Below are 13,380 nucleotides of genomic sequence, written 5' to 3'. Positions count from 1 at the left end.
AAAGTAATACAGTTACAACCAGTTAGCATTTTAGTGGGGTTTGTTACCTAGAAGCAACAATGCGCAACAAAGGTGTATTATTTTTATGCACTCATCCTCATTCAATTTTCATGTTAAGAAATCAAAAAACTGGAGAGAAAACTAATTTGTGTTTTCATGCACTTGACCTTGATTATGCCATTGCATCCAGGATATTTACACCTCCCTCTGTTTTCACTGTAGACAGACCAGTGGTCTATGCGGTCCAAGCAGACTGGGGCCGGTCCACTGTCACTGAAAAGGATAATTACACAATTATTATATGTATCTAGGAATATTAGTGGCAGATTGAACATTTGATTGACACACACACACACACACACACACACACCATGTGCACGCACATCTGAGCTTACAAAGCTATAAATTCTAGGCTATGCCTATGAATACTCATAGCTAAACTGTCATCATAAATATTGTTATTAAGTATTTTAAAATAAAAAACAAGGCACTAACTGACAAATACTTTAATAATTCTTGGTATCCTGCCATCTGTGTGAAATGTAATATTGCTATTAGTATTACTAACTAGCATAAAAACAGGGAATCCTCATTCCACTGTTGCATATTGTTGCTTTGAGGCAACATAGCTAGTTTACCCCTTTACAAAAGAAATATTCAATGAAAACATAATGAACAGAGTCAAATTAAATCAGAACTTACCCAAAATTGTGAAAATATTTTTTATTTCATGGAAATCCTCAGGAAAATGTCACTTTTTCAAAGTTTTGTGGAGCTGAAAAAACACTGCTGCCGCATGTGAGTGCAGGTGAGGAAAAGAGATTGAAAAGGGGGTTGGACAAGTCATCTGATCAAATACAAACAGACTATTGGCTTTTTATACTTCCTCCTGATTAAAATGAGCATTTTTTATTGGTGGATGACTTTTTATGCCTGAGATAATGAGGGAAAATGGGTATGTTACCCTGAAGCAACACCATGCAATAGAGGGATAAAGCATGAAGCAAGTAAAGCTCATGCTTTAAATTGAGAGCTGCGCAGTGCGCACAGGTAAGCAACAATATGGTTGTGTCCTTTACTCCTGATAAGCCCAATAGTTGTGTTCAGATGGTTTAATAGCTTTGTTGATCATGCGTAATGTGGATACGTTATGGCTCTATGAGAGCGCACGAGTACGCGCATGAGTGTGTCATATTTCACTATGTTCATCTCATTGGGCACTGTGTCTGTGTGTATGTTTTTGCGGTGTTTTATTTTTGAGAACACAAAGTGTGCTTTTTCTATTACCTTGTTATTGATTTCTTTGAGAGCATGTCACATGTGTGAATGTTTAGACCTTATGTGAACTACTGTTGACTATTACTGATAGAAGCACACAACGTGTGGGTATTTTTTGTGTTATGAATGTTGTATTCGAGAGAGATACATTCTTTTGAATGTTTGTGGAGGTGTAACACTGTTGAAAATAAATTTGGCACACCCAGTATTTGCTGGTGCACACCCAATGTCTTTTTTCTGGCTACGCCAGTGTTTGAGCAGGCAAAAATATATTACTCTCACTCAGTTTTACTCATGCCCTCTCTCAAACTCTTGCTCGCTGCGCTGCAGACCGCTGCACGCACGCTCTCAATCTGTCCCTCTGTGCGCGCTCAACTTTGTCCGTACACTCACTCAACCTGGCACAGCTCAATTCTGATTGGCTGTTTCATCTCCAATCACAACGCTTCCATAACACGCCGAACAAGTGGGATTTTAGATTTCCAGCCGGCAGAATGGCTAGAAATTCATAACTCACCTGACGCTGTGGCGTATTATTGTTTTCACCATTTGATTCTGCCATTCTGCTCTGAGCGTACGGACAAAGTTGAGCGCGCACAGAGGGACAGATTGAGAGCGCGCGTGCAGCGGTCTGCAGCGCAGCGAGCAAGAGTTTGAGAGAGGGCATGAGTAAATCTGAGTGAGAGTAATATATTTTTGCCTGCTCAAATGAAATTATGTTTTGCTCGCGTATCATTTCTCTTCAAAATATAATTTCTGTGCTCGCAAAATATATTTTTCTGCGCTCAAAATCTCACATTGCTCCTTCATAAATGTGGCACAAATATAACGCCATAGGGTTTATTAATTTAAAGAACATCAAATAGCTTCTCTACTGAGTTCAGTATCAGCAAGCTATTTTAAACGTTCTTATATATATTTTATTTATATTTAATTCAGAAGCTTGCTTCCATGAGTGACTTGTAATTAACAAAACATTTGCCAAATGTTATTTAATATATTTGTTTGAGTTGTTATTTAAATGTAATGGTGCTTATTCTGAGTCATTATGCCGCCAACTGCAGCGGCACGTCCTTTATTATGAAGGTGAAAACCGGATGTAGGGTGTGGCTGCGTGGAGCTTGACAGTGTTATTTTGCTAGTTCAAGTTCAGTTCACACAAGTTCAAAGTGAACTGAAGAAAAGCAAATCTCCCTGCACAGCCACAGTTCCTCAGGTGCAGGTGGGTAGCAGGAGTGCGTAAAATCAATAGAAAAAGACGGCCACCACACACTGATAAGACTCTGCTGATATACTTTTATTATGAACAACGCGTTTCGCTTTCAGCGTCGTCAGGTTCGCCTCTGGCGTTGCTGGGTGTGTTCATATACCTTCGGTCACATGACCCAAACCATCAACAGATGGCAACAAAGTTTTAAAAAAACACTCGTGATTATCATATGATGTATATGTACAATATAGCAACACTCAAATAAATCAAAAAGGGAAGCAATACACCCATCACATACAATAGAATACAATAATATAATAGAAAGCCAAGTTATGAGTGGCGCAACGTAATCACAATCACCCAGCGGGTACAATGTATCACACCACAACAATAAATGTAACAATCAAGTTCAAAGAAAACAGCTCAAGTCCTGTGAGTCGTTTATCCAAAAAGCCTCTCTTCTCAGTAGTTGTTTTATAATGTTACCTCCTCTTGGGTTAGGTTTTATTTTTTTCAATGCCAATGAACCTGAGGGAGGCAGCAGAGCCGTGATTTTTATCTTGGTAGTGTTTGGCGATGGCGTAATCCAGGTTGTTATTTCTGATGGCCGCTTTATGTTCTGCTATGCGCAATTTTAAGTTGCGTTTCGTTTGGCCAACATACATAAGACCACAGGGGCAGATCAACACATAAACAACATGGGTGGAAAGGCAATTAATAAATTCTTTTATTTTGTATTTCTTTCCTGAGTGGGGATGATTAAATGATTTAGTATCACATGTGTTGGCGCAATGCGCACATTTGCCACATCTATAGTTGCCATAAACTTGCTGGGACAGCCAATTGGTTTGTGTGGGTTCCATGTACATAGAACTGACCACCATGTCCCTTATGTTTCTACCTCTCTTATAGCAAAAGCGTGGTCTGGACGAGGATAGATGATTCAAGCTGGGGTCACATTCAAGTAGTACCAGTGTTTAGTGATGATCTGTGGGGGGTTTAGCTCAGGAGGTAAAACTGAACTTGAACTAGCAAACACTGATTATCATATACATCATATGATAATCAGTGTTTTTTTAAAACTTTGTTGCCATCTGTTGATGGTTTGGGTCATGTGACCAAAGGTATATGAACACACCCAGCAACGCCAGAGGCGAACCTGACGACGCTGAAAGCGAAACGCGTTGTTCATAATAAAAGTATATCAGCAGAGTCTTATCAGTGTGCGGTGGCCGTCTTTTTCTATTGATTCAAAGTGAACTGTTCACGTTCATAGTTCACCATTTCAATTCTGAACTAGTTCAAAGTTCAGTTCATTTTTTTTTTTCTGTGTCTGGTCTACTTTGTGCGCGAGCCGCGAGCGACCGAGTCAATTCTGGCAGGAAGACACATAAAGAAACACGAGACAATCCGGTCAAATTTCAAAATAAAAGCAATTTTCGCGATTGACAAATGTTTGTGTATCTAATAGTATAGAGATGAAAACAAACAAACAAACAAACAAACACACACACACACACACACACACACACACACACACAGGGTATATCTACACTACTACCACACTCTCTCTGTCTGTGTGTGCGTGTGTGTGTGTGTGTGTGTGTGTGTGGATAAATAAACAAAGTGTACAAACTTCTTGGTTACAGAAACATGGCGTACTAATTTTATGAGGTTATTTACTTGCCCATGATGAAAAAATAGCTCTGAATGAACAACAGCTGAGCAGAAGCGCTTGTCAACCGTCGCAGAGAAATACGCGTCTGGTCTGAACAGGGGGTAGTATGGAGGTAGATTTGTGTCTTTATTATTCAATCAAAAAAAGGTTGCTTCAATCAAAATATATATTTTCAATCAAAAAAACCTTTTCAATCACAGAAAAAAAGTGTTTGAATGCAAAAATATGGTTGAGACTCAAAGAAATGCATTTGCACACTGTTTTTCTTTGATTGAAAATGTTTTCTTTGATCGAAGTGAAGGTTTTTTTGTTTGAAGCAACTTTTTTGATTGAAGTAATGTTGTTTTGTGTTTGGGCCATATTATGGGTAGGACATTTGTGTCTTTATAATTCAATCAAAAAAGAAGTTGCTTCAAACAAAAAAAAAATATTTTCAATAAAAAAGTCACTTCAATAAAAAAAAAACCTTTTTCAATCATAGAAAAAACGTTTTTGAATGCAAAAAAAGATTTGAGACTCAAAAAATTGCATTTGAACACTTTATTTTTTATTGAAAATGTTGTCTTTGATTGAAGTAATCTTTTTTGTGTTTAGGCCATATTATGGTAGGACATTTGTGTCTTAATTATTCAATCCCAAAAAAGTTGCTTCAATCAAAAAAAAGATTTTCAATCAAAGGAAAAACTCAAATGCAAAAAATCATTTGAAGTGTTGTTTTTTATTGAAATTTTTTTTTTTTTCGATTTGAAGTTTTTTGAGATTGAAGAAAGTTTTGAAGTCGTTTTTTTTTTTAATGAAGTGAAAAAAGTTTTGAAGTCTTTTTTTTTTGATTGAATCATTTTGACACAAACATCCCGCAGTCAGACATGTTTGAGTGACAAGTGTCTACACCAACGATGTCTTTCTGACAAGTCACAGTCGCCAGCAAGCCAGGGAGCAGTGGTGGAGTTGTTGGTAAGTAGATAAAACAGTATTAAAATGATTGGTGTCATTAGCCTACTCTGTTTGACATTTCGATTAAACATAAAGCTTGCTAACTTAGTTCACGTTGACTAATTTGTGATGGTGCTGGATATCTAACGCCGTCATATTGTCAGGCAGGCTAGCAGGGTGCGCTAGCAGCTAACGGCTAGCTGATAACGTTAGCCGATGGCCCTGCACACTGAATGAATTGTTCATTTCACTTAAGTACAGAGGCTTGCTATGTGCTAGTGCTATGTTATGTTATAATAAGTAACGTCATTAGTGGTCACACAACAGTCCACATGCCAACTCTTGCCCGCAGCGCTGCCTGTTTAGCAGCAACAGGTCATGCAGAGCCTGAGTCTATCTTCTCACACAGCCCACTGGATTACAGCTATTTGACTATCCCTCTCTCTCTCTCGCTCACGGGTAGTGGTCTCCCCACCACCACACATACAGGCAGTCAATCGCTCACAGACACAGAGGCAGATGCTTTTATTTTGAGAGCGAGACATACATATGCCGTCCCGTACGTATATTCTGTTGCTCGGTGCGCTAACTAGCTCTGTCAGGCATTATTTATCAGTAGCCTAAAGCACAACTATATGCGACTTTACTGCTGCTATGCGCGCGTACACACACAGAACTACAGCGTAGAGTGAGGGACACACAGGTGGGCGTAACGGTGGTAAATAACGCGGTGCACTGTTGTTCGTTAAAGGGACGGATGCAGTAAACCGAGCGCCTCACTTGGTGGAGGGAACGATGAGAAGTTCACCGGCAGGAGGAATGCTGCTATGAGAGGCTTCACTTAAAAAATGCACGGTGGTGTAGTGGGTAGCACTGTCGCCTCACAGCGAGAGGGTCCTGGGTTCAATTCCCGGGTAGGCCCCGGGTTCCTTCTGTGTGGAGTTTGCATGTTCTCCCTGTAAGCGTGGGTTCTCTCTGGGTTCTCCAGCTTCCTCCCACAGTCCAAAGACATGCAGGATGGGGATAGGTTCATTGATGACTCTAAATTGCCCTTGGTGTGAATGTGAGCGTGAATACATACATGTTGGCCCTGTGATAGACTGGTTACCTGTCCAGGGTGTACCCTGCCTTCGCCCAATGACAGCTGGGATCAGCTCCAGTGCCCCGTGACCCTGAATACAGGATAAGCGGTAGACAATGGATGGATGGATGGACTAATATCCCAGTACTTGTTTAATTTTATCATACCAAACTCATACATGATATTATTAAACGACTTATATTAGCCCGTGTCTGTTGGTTTTGTTAATGCATGCATATGCACATCTATTGATAATCAAATAATAAAGGAACTTAGGGCTATTTAAACCAGATAAGTCATATTACTTACTTAAGAGGGAAATCCCGTACGTGAATAATGTAGCTCCTCTGACGGGCCGATTGCCTGTCCTGGGGAGCAGTCCGACGGCTGTCAGTCCGACGGCCCAAAATTCCGACCGCCCATCTCTCCGACTACCCATAAATTCGACTTTTCTAGCCCCATTGGCCCGACTGCCCATTGCTCCGACCAAAATAATCTCTGTATTCCGACCAGGGCTAAATCCAACCATCCAGAATTCCGACTTTGGACCGAACCGGCTCTGGGTCAGTTTGGAAAGGCTGGAGGCGAAGGAGATTCACAGTCATGGTTTAAATGTTTGCCTCTTTTTGACCATCACTGGCCGCGTTTCCCAGATTCGATCGTTCTTAAGGACTTAAGAAGGCTCTTAAGAAGGGTTCGGCTAAGAAGGAGCGCTAAGATACGGGTGTTTCCCAGACGCGTTCTTAACTGCCTTCTTAGGAGAACCTTAAGATTAATCCAAAGAAGCTTCTTAAGAAGCTCTTAGTGGGAGCTGTCCACCGCGGTGGTGCTGAAACTGAATCAATGGATGCCAGGTAAATCGATCACCCACCTCTTTATCAGCGCATAAGTCACACACAGCGCCCCGTGGTCCCCCCGACACAGGTGCAATTAGGCTACGCATGTATTGTGTGTGTGTGTGTGTTTGTACCAACAGCTGTATCCAAGTAGTAATCAAGCCCATTAGCGCATATATACCCCCGTGGATATAGGCACACACATGTGAGAATGGAATGAGGGTGCCATCCACCACACCGATCACCCGGGGGATCCCAGCCACTGCGTGGAACCCTTGGTGGACCTGGCGGACCTCGTCTCGTGTGGTGGGCATCTTTATGTGGGTCCGGGCATGACGCAGGAGAATCGGTGTCACAGCTGCCACACTCCGTGACACCGATGCCTTGCTGAGGCCAGTGCCGTCCCCCACCACCTCCAGGAAGCTCCCCACTGCGTAAAAACGCAGCGCAGCCAGGAGCTGCACCTCCGGGCTGAGGGCAAAGTTGCAGCGGGTTACTCTCTGGATGTGTGGAGACAACAGAGTGATCAGCCGTTGGATCTCCGCACGGGGCAGCCGGTACTTTGCCTGGACAGCCCGGTCTGACAGCACGTCCAGTGGGGAGAAGTGCTGATGCACGTATGCATTTATGGAAACCGTCTGGCTTCGCGCACGGCGACGCTGTTGGTTCGCAGCGAGAATGTGCTGTATTGCAGCCATGGACTTTGGCTTTTTCTTTACTTTGTTTTTTATGTGTAGTACTATAAACTCATATATGCAGATGTGTGTGGAAAACTTAAACCTGTAATTCAATAAAAAGTAGTTTTTTCTTCTCTACTATGAGGCTATGTTTCTTGCGCCAGTGGTCCGCAGCTATGAGCGTATTTCTATTGAGCATTGTTTTATTATTTCGAAAAGTGGAGAATATAAATTTCCCTGACGAGGCTTGATCACTGAGCATTTGGTCGCTAAGAAGGCTGTTAAGAGTGGGTCAGCTCGATCTTACGTTTCCTTCTTAGTGAAAGGTCTTCTTAGGCTAAGAGCGACTGTCGGAAACACATCCTTCTTTCACAGCGTTCTTAAGAGCGCTCCTAAGAAGATCTTAGCACTTAAGAGCTTCTTAACGAATCTGCGAAACGCGGCCCTGGGAAACGCGGCCACTGTTGTTTATGGATTTTGGATTATTCAGTTCGTTAATTTGATGGCTTTTTCGTTATTTTTGAAATGTATTACTATTATGTAATCAAGTGTGTCTGTGTTTTCACCTGCTTTGGGAAATTAAACCGTTAAAAGAACCACACAGTCGCTTTTTTTGTGTCTTGGAGGTGCGTTCAAACGCCACAGGCTGCATTGTCGGCATGATGCCTTGACAGATTCACTTATTTACTTAAGGACGATAAGTTTCCTCGCTTTTGCTAATTTTTAATTTATTTGGGACCAGGCGTTTATTTGTTTCAATCACTTAACAGACCAGGCGTTTATTTTGGACCAGGCGTTTATTTGTTTCAATCACTTAACAGACCAGGCGTTTATTTGGGACCAGGCGTTTATTTGGACCAGGCGTTTAATTCCTTCCTCTCAAAAATCCTGGATGAAAATGTCACAAACTTCTCCAGCTTCTCGGTGAATTCTCTGGCATCCTTCTGGTCAATAGTTGTTCGTCTTCTGCAAGTGAAGTTGTTGCGGCGGAGGAAGCGATTTATCCAACCAGCACTCGCGGCAAACTCCTCATCTCTGCTGTCACTCACGGTGGCGTACATTTCTTTCATCATCGCACTGATCATTTTGCGGGACACTCTCTCGTGGCGTACCCGTTTGCTGATAACCCATCCCTGCATGTTTATCTCCAGCTCCTCGCTAGCCTTCTTCACCTCCACCAGGCAGCCTGGCCCTGTTGCTGTCCTCCTCGGACAGACGCTGAAGCTCCGTTTCATTTTTTCGCCAAAGTCTCACTCTCTTCTGGTCGACAGAGAAACGTCTAGCGGCTGCTCCTCCTCTGCATATTTTAAGACAGAAAGTTTGAATTTCAAGTCGTACTTTTTTGCTGCACCGGAGCCATGGCGATCATCAGTGTGATATTGACTGACAGAAAGCACAATACGTGAAAAAGGCGAAGAAGAAAAACGTGCAGTGTCAGTGGACACATCTTCTTCCTTGATTTAAACAAATAATAATAATTAGACTCAGCATTTATTTGGAACCGGCGGTTATTTATCAAAATATACACCTGCACCCGGCGTTTAAAGGGAACCCGGCGGTTAATTGAAACCCGGCTATTATTTGGTAATTTACGGTAATTCTTTGTCTAAGTTGGCTGCCAATCTGCAGGGGACAGTGCGTGTCATAAGCACGATAACAAAAGTGTACACAAACAGAGAATCAGGTGGCAAAAATAAAAGAAAGTGGCAAATACATAAGCCTCTCTGACCCAGAGCCCTGTTGCGACGCATCGTCATGGAGGCCGATCAGCACCATGGACAGCTCCGCTAACAACCCGGACCTCAGCGCATCATTTGCGCACAACGTGCACCAGTGTTACTGTAATAACACAGGGGTGGGCAATATTTTATTTAAAATTAGTCAAACCATCAGCCATAGGTACTGAAGAAACATAAATATGGACTTGAGGCATTTTGTTTTACTGATCATTAAGTACCCAAATGACTGCATCAATAAATGAGGAAATTATATTCACAGACCCTATTTTAAACAAAAACATGATCATACTAGTAATGGATATTACAATTAACCACTCAGATAACCCAAATTTGTCTTTTCCTTCTATTTTTTTCCTTCTATCTACAACGGTCATATGACCTTCTATGATTTTATTAGCCTTTACAGCAGAGGTGGGGGCTGGGGGTGGGGCCATGAGCATCAGGGCTTAGTCGGTTCAGGGGTCGATCACAGCACCATGGACAGCGCTGTTGTTTTGTTTTTCTTTCAGGACCTCCAATGCACATTAATCACTTAATTTGTATCAAAAAAGGCTATAGGCTATTACAAGTCAAAGAAATTGGCCGCGTTTCCCAGATTCGTTAAGAAGCTCTTAAGTGCTAAGATCGTCTTTGGAGCGCTCTTAAGAAAGCGGTGAAAGAAGGATGTGTTTCCCAGAGTCGCTCTTAGCCTAAGAAGATCTTTCACTAAGAAGGAAACGTAAGATCGAGCTGACCCACTCTTAACAGCCTTCTTAGCGACCAAATGCTCAGTGATCAACCCGCGTCAGGGAAATTTCTATTCTCCACGTTTCAAAATAATAAACAAACAATGCTCAATGTTGTAATGCGCTAAAAAAACAACTTTTCATTGAATTACACGTTTAATTTTTCCACACACATCTGCATATATGAGTTTATAGTACTACACATAAAAACACATCAACAACCCTGTGGCATTTCACAGATATCAAGGAAACAGATGTAATTGAACTCAGCTGAACCTCATCCAGAGAGGCTCCACCTGCTACTCTATATAAAGGCGTTGCCAAAGTCCGCGCGTGTGAGAAACCATGGCTGCAATACAGCACATTCTCGCTGCGAACCAACAGCGTCGCCGTGCGCGAAGCCAGACAGTTTATATAAATGCATACGTGCATCAGCACTTCTCGCCACTGGACGTGCTGTCAGACCGGGCTGTCCAGGCAAAGTACCGGCTGCCCCGTGCGGAGATCCAACGGCTGATCACTCTGTTGTCTCCACACATCCAGAGAACAACCCGCTGCAACTTTGCCCTCAGCCCTGAGGTGCAGCTCCTGGCTGCACTGCGTTTTTACGCAGTGGGGAGCTTCCTGGAGGTGGTGGGGGACGGCACCGGCCTCAGCAAGGCATCGGTGTCACAGAGTGTGGCAGCTGTGACACCGATTCTCCTGCGTCATGCCCGGACCCACATAAAGATGCCCACAACACGAGACGAGGTCCGCCAGGTCCACCAAGGGTTCCACGCAGTGGCTGGGATCCCCCGGGTGATCGGTGTGGTGGATGGCACCCTCTTTCCAATCCACAATCCCTCCCTGGTGGATCCATGCTGGATCGGTAGGAAGCATTACGCCTGCTTGGTTCGCTTGCTGCTGCTTTCTTCCATTCTCACATGTGTGTGCCTATATCCACGGGGGTATATATGCACTAATGGGCTTGATTACTACTTGGATACACCTGTTAGCACACACACAACCCCCTCCCCACACACCCACCCACCCGCACCCGATACATGTGTAGCCTAATTGCACCTGTGTCGGGGGGACCACGGGGCGCTGTGTGTGACTTATGCGCTGATAAAGAGGTGGGTGATTGATTAGCCTGGCATTGATTGATTCAGTTTCAGCACCACCGCGGTGGACAGCTCCCACTAAGAGCTTCTTAAAAAGCTTCTTTGGCTTGATCTTAAGGTTCTCCTAAAGGCGGGTCCACACCGGACCAAAAATTGGCGTCTTTGAGAGAGTCGGCGTCCGTGACATGAGTCTCCTTGGTGTGGTCGCTCGAATCGGCCCACGTCGGCGTTCATTTCAGCCGATTCAAATGTGTAATCCGCCATTCGAGTCGGCCATATTAAGTAGCCCGACTTCATGTACCGACGCGAGTCAGGCAGTCGGTGCGGCGTGGACCCGCCTTAAGAAGGCAGTTAAGAACGCGTCTGGGAAACAGCCGTATCTTAGCGCTCCTTATTAGCCGAACCCTTCTTAAGAGCCTTCTTAAGTCGTTAAGAACAATCGAATCTGGGAAACGCGGCCATTATATGTAGCAGCAGTGAGTACCCCTATGGAGTCAGAATGGTACGGTCTTTTTTTCATAACCACATTTTGCGATGATTTGATGAACAGTGAATGAGACTCCTCCGAATCCAATCTATCAAACGACTATTCGGGGTCACCTCTAGTGTTAACAAAAGTCAAAACTAACGGAACAGCCTACCCAGCACCCCTCAAAACAAACTCCAGTATATGGTTATTGTCCCCAGCACTTTTCAAAATAAACTGACGCCCCACTTCTGCAGCCGTCTTGTCTGTGGATTTCACTGAACAAAATGTCATGCAGAGATTATTATTTTATTTTTTTTAACTTTAGTTTCTTTTGGATTTTTGTGCGTATTATGGAGCCGTTTTGGTCCGTGTTTGTAAGTCTTTTTTTTCCTGGATAAAATTTTCTAAAGTTGCAACAGTGTGTGATTGAAATCCACCACGGTCTGCTTCCCGTTCAAGGCATCTCCTCCTTCGGATGCCGAGACTTTGTGTTTATTAATTAAGCTTTCACTGACTGTATCACATCTGTGCACATGTCTTAAAAAATAAAAGCAACAGGAGCAGGACCCACGCACTTTTGACTACACTGTGGCGCCGTCAAAATACAGGAGATTAAGTTGATATCTCAGTCTATCCTGCTTCTGGGGCGGATTAGTCGGTCTAATACACTGTCGTAATTACTGGGAGTCGTAACATACTTAGGTCGGGGAAATGGGAGGTCGGACTAATGGACAAAAAAATATAGAAATGTATGGTCGGAGAAATGGGAAGTCGGACAAATGGGAAGTCGGACAGACGCCATGCGCCCCTCCGTCGTCTCCACGGTGAAGGTGCTGGTGTTCCGTGGTCAGAGGTATAATACGATCTATGAACGATTAATGATCGATAAAAGCTGCTTAATAGTCGCGATCGATGGCGAGTGAAGGCAGCTACTCGGGTAAGAGGAAGAAAGAGGGAAAGCATGGGAGCGCGCATATATAATAACTGTAGAAAACATTTGACAATTGTAATTTGACAAAATATTTATAAATATTTAATTAAGTGTAATAATAATCATGCTTTAGATTTTGATAATTATTAGGATCTAGAACCGCTAACGTTATCGGATTGTGGTGGGCCAGTCTGGACAAAAAAGTCCAGGGCCAAATTTTTTTCCCAGTCCAGTGGACGGTGTTAGGGACCAAGCAGTCAAGGCAACAGGACAAAGGTGTAAAAGGAAAATGTTCTTGAGTAAAACTTTGAAAACTTGTTAACCAAACCACAAAAGTAACAGAAAACAGGAATAAAGGAACTAAGGCTTAAATGTAACACATAACTCAACAGAACCCCATCAAGTGAAACACAAAGGGATTATATACTAAATGGAGTAGTTCAAGACTATCACAGAGGGGTGGAAACCTATAACTTCATGAATAACCTAGGAAACGTATAACATATTGAACCATAAACAAAGTGTAAGGTAAATAATCTACAATCCATATTATCATCTTTAACATCTCTATTACAGTAAATGTTAACAAAGCAAACTAAAGAGAGTGAAAAAGACTTCACTCTAGTCTTCACTCAAAAAAAACACTTCCAGGATTCAGGCCTTTTTGCCAGAGGAGAACAGGAGAGGGAAACAAAAGGGTCGGAATCAACGGCAAATGGA

This window comes from Eutrigla gurnardus (assembly GCF_963514095.1).
Source record: "Eutrigla gurnardus genome assembly, chromosome: 4".
Taxonomy (NCBI): Eukaryota; Metazoa; Chordata; class Actinopteri; order Perciformes; family Triglidae; genus Eutrigla; species Eutrigla gurnardus.
This window is presented reverse-complemented; position numbering follows the sequence as displayed.